Raw genomic sequence first — 5,001 nt, forward strand, 5'->3', positions numbered from 1 at the left:
TCATGGGGGAAAGTGGAGGGCTTGCTACATCTTGATCACTTTCAGCCCTATCGGTTCTTTCACCTTCAAAATGAACCTTCCTACCACTTCATAAGGCTATAACATTGAGGCCTTTTGGGTTGATCACTGTATTAGAGGGAATGCTTCCCCCACTCTTGGCTTGTATGTCATTGACCGTATTAGATAGTTGGATCAAATGACTAGTGATATCAGTGTTCTTGAAGGTAAGCTCCTCCAATTTCTTGTGCACATCTAAGTTATCTTTTTGCATCCCTTGCAAGGTGGTAGTTATAGAGACGAACTTATCACACTCTCTTTTATTCACCCCTCTATATTTGTCATCTGATTAGCTATACTCTTCAAAAGTTGAGAAGTGTCATCCCTTCTCGGTGGTGGTTGAGATACCATAGCCTGTTGTAGGGTTGTCACCACTGCTCTTAAAGGATCTTGAAAATTGTTTGAAGCTCTAGGATTATGAAACTGATTGCCTTGGAACTGATTTAGTCTATTTGTTCCTTCTCCCCATTTAAAGTTTGGGTGGTCTCTTCAACTAAGATTATAGGTATTTGAGTAGGGGTCCCATTTTTGATATTGCCTCTCTCAACCTTGGTACATAGCATTAACTTCTTCAACCAGCCTGAGATAATTCTGAGTGGTATGCATCAAAGAGTCATAAACCCCACAGCTTGTAGCCACTAAAGTAAGAGATTATGGCTTGTTAGAGTAGAGACCTTCAACAGTGTTTGCAAGCTTGGATATATCTTGCGCTAGCTTAACCATAAGTGGATCCCTTTCAGCTTTGTGGTCCCTTGGATCCCTTAAGCTTACATGTTGTCGGTTAAGAGCAAGAGTTCTCATTAACTCATTATACAAATACTATACCAAGTGCTCCTCAAGGATTTGATGATTAGAGCACCGAGTAAGCATTTCTTGAAACCAACTTTAGAATTCAAAGAATAACTTGAATGGTTCTTACTTAGCCGTAGAAATTTTCTTCTGAGCAGCTGAGATCTTGGTGGAGGTGAAATACTTGTCTAAAAATGCTTTCTTCAAACTAGTCCATGACTCATAAGCGTTATCCACATAGAGCGGTGGGTTTATGTACCATTCTTTCGCTTTTCCCTCTAAGGATAGATGAAACACCTTCCATATGACATCATCGATGCTTGCCACCACTGGCTTCATAGACAAGCACTGCATGTAGATGTTGGAAATTATGCCCTAGGGGCCAATCATTGTGTTATGAACATTGTTGATTTATGAATTTCTTAATTATGTTATCATATTATTTGCATGTTTACCGTGATGACTATCCTTGGATAACTCATGATTTATCCTAAATGTCCCTGGTCGATCATCTATGTGGGAGCAGAGATGAAATAAGACCAGTATGACTTTGAAGATATATAGAAATATAAATCAAAGTCATAGGCACATGTAAGAGTACAAGGTGTTGGACCGACTCGCTATGAGAGAGCTGCATGGGTTAAGTCATAAGCTTCTCTCATATACAAACCATGTCACTGTGCCCTTTGACCTGAGATCATCATGGATTCCTACATGAGAAATGCTCAGCTTTGACCTAGTCAAAAGTCACTTTTGACCGAGTGATCATAAAGACTATGTTCAGGCTTAGTGGTTTTTCATGCGGAGGAATGTGAATGGTCAAGATGGAATTTGTCCCTCACATTCGTAGAGAGATATTACTGGGCCCCTCGATGAGTGAGTTTGAGAAATGTATGACCATACTATAATGGAAAGGTAGTTCCGTTTCTATACTCAGACTACTCAGGGATCGAGAAAGTAACGGTCATGAATAGGAGGATGATGTTCTCCATGCCTCATCCATGACCAAAATGTTGTGTGACAAAAGGGACGTGATATGGTTGTATGAAAGGTTACATCGTTCAATGATCATCATATGATTTGGGTAGTCGTGATGTCTTGCTAGAGACCGCTTATGACTTGTGAGTCATTATAGTTAATGGCTCACTGCCAACTTCATATGGGCCTACAGGGTCGCACACAAAATAGCCCAACACGAGCTATGATGTCCAGATTCGTTGAATCTAAGATATGTCCAGATTCGTTGAATAATATAAGGTGGACATATATATATATATAAATTCATGTATATATATATATACATATTATATAAGAGATATTAATTATTAGATTTAATTTATAAGGATAAATTAGATCTATATCAATTTTAAATTGGTAAGATATAATATAATATCTCAAATTTGATTTATGAGAATAAATCAAATATAATTCCGTCATATCTTTATTTTGAATTAAATAAATAGGTGAATTAAATCTGTGAGACGGATTTAATATAAACCATATTTATTTAATTGTTCTCTTATCTGATTAGGCAATATTTGATATTATATTAATTTCGGAATTAATTTAGGATTAATTTTGAAATTAAATATCATTCATAATACCTATAGCATCCTATATATTTGATATTAGGAGCTAGGGTTTTGGGTGTGAGAGTGAAAAAAACTTGCGGATAAGAGATAGCCAAAAATAGAGAAGGTAGGATGGATTCTTTGAACATAAACCCTAGAAGGACAAGAGGCGCTAGCACATCGTTCGTGATTGGAACACTGTTCGTGTGGATACCGGTAGAGGAAGCCGATCTGAGTTGTCGACTTCGAGCGATAAAAGAGGCGAGCAGAGGCATCCTAAATGGCGGAATCCCCGAGCTACCAAGAAATCGAACACCAAAGGTAATACTTCTTACTACTTGACTTAAACACAATCGGTAGATCCGGGCAAGGGATTGAAAATTTTAAAATTTATTTTCCGTTGGGCGTCTTTCAATCCCCTTCAGTAGAGAGTCCCAAGATGAAGGTACGGGTTTTCTCCTCCAAGACCAAGAAACTTAGGCAATGAGTAGATCAATTAACCTTTAATTTCAAAATTTGCAATAAAAGTAGGAAAAACACCAGGCATACAATTAAAATTCCTGTCAGATTGAGTTAATTCCTTGATAGTTCTGCCCCTGGGCTGTCCGAGGATCCTATTATGGCCATTATTCTCTCCTTGCCCCTCATTACCACCATTATTAGGTCTATTATGATTGCTATTCCTATTCCCACCATTATTAGGTCTCATTACCTCTAAAATGACTCCCTGTTCAGCTCCATGAACTCAGGTCAGCTTCATTGCTAGAAGAACTTGGAAATTCAGCTACTCATACTCTGGATTAGGGTAGAAACAGCAAGAATTGATGAAAGATCCATAGTTGTTTGGTAGAAATTGATGAATTTGGACGAAAATGGAAGAAAGAAATGAGAGAGGGCGGAGAGAGCAAGAAAATCGCGTCTGGAGGGAGAATGGGCAACTAAAAATCTGATCCTCTGCTGAAGCGCGCGATTCTGCATTTAAATCTGGAAATTTCGGTCATCCGCCGCGGCGCCTTGCCTGTACGGTGCCGTTTTGATTAGTGATCCTGTGCTTCATGTAAACATCAATCTGCCATGGTGCCTCTAATCATCCGTCGCGGCGCCTTTTACCGAGAGTTCCCTTGGAAATCTGCCGTGGCGCCTTCTCATATCCGCCGTGGCACTTCAGACAGAACTGAAACTCCCTGAAATTCACACCAAAGCAGGGATCAAAAGTACACACACATAAAATCATATAAAAACATGTAAAAACACTTGCAAAACCTCACAATTCCTCTCACCAACTCTTATGCACAATGGAAGCTAATTATGCCCAAAGTATGCAAATATAGATGGCAAAAGCATGTGTTTAGGGCTAGAAATATATGCAAATAATGAGACTTATCAACTCCCCCACACTTAGCTTTTGCACTCCTGGGCAAATCAGGTCTAAACAATATGTGAAAGAGAAGGATGAGAGAAAAGGAATAAGCAAGCTCAAAAGTTCAGGTTACAACTGCAACCAACAATGATTCTTCAACCAACATCCATCCATGGAACATTCTAGTGCAAAGAAATCAAGCAATGATATGTAATTTATTCTAAGTGAATAAGATATAGAAGACCACACAAGGGAATTAGTGTATCACTCAACTCATAAGTCTTAAAGGTTCTTTCACTCAATTCACTTATTCAAATGCTCTACCATATGCTTGTAATAGCTCTACCTCTCCACCACTCAAATACATAAGTACTCAAGAATCAAGAGGACTTTTGTGGCTTGTAATGTAAGGGTGGAGAAGAAATGCACAAGAATGTATACGAGGATGGAGATAATATGTGAATCAACGTGTAGAATTCAATAGCATTAGTAATGTTCAATTTAAGGTTTGATTTCTTGACATTGAATTCTTAAGCTATAAAGGTACTTTTATTCTCACTTTCTTTTCTTTTCTTGCTTTTTCATTTCTTTTCAACTTTTCTATTCTCTTTCTCTCTTTTTTTTTTTAAGGTTAATTCGCATGTTTCTTCTTTTCTTTTTCTCTTTCAGTTTTTTTTTTAGCTCAAGTATGTACTTCCTCATATCAATCCATCAATTGAATCCATCAAAATGCTAGTGAATTCTGAAAAGAATAAATGAAATGAAATATGCATCCTTGTAGGAAAGAAGTTTTATAATTGAGAGTGAAATGAATGGAAAAATTCAACTAAAAGGCTCAAATGGGTAACAAGAGATAACTCATGTAGGGGTTGGCCATTTGGTCTAAATAGCTAATTTGAATGAATGCCTCAATCATGTTTAAGAGTACTAATGTTGCATGTGGTCTTGATTAAGAACTAAGACAAGTTCTAGAGAACATAAGAAATAAGTGAATGTACACACCAGAAATGAATATAAAGGCCCAAAGAATCCTTCCAACTAGGCTTTGTCTTCTATATCTTATTCACTTCAGCTAAAGAACACATCATGCTTAATCTCTATGCATTAGAAAATTTCACTTCAGGATATTTAATTTCCAAATCAAATCAGTCACAAATGTAACATTAGAATTCTTGAAGCAAGCTTAAACCTTCAAAAAGTTTTTAAAAACTGAGGTTCTACAAA

The sequence above is a fragment of the Neltuma alba genome, unplaced genomic scaffold, assembly GCF_004799145.2.
Source record: "Neltuma alba isolate B1F8T4 unplaced genomic scaffold, ASM479914v2 tig00002663_pilon, whole genome shotgun sequence".
In the NCBI taxonomy this organism is placed as follows: domain Eukaryota; kingdom Viridiplantae; phylum Streptophyta; class Magnoliopsida; order Fabales; family Fabaceae; genus Neltuma; species Neltuma alba.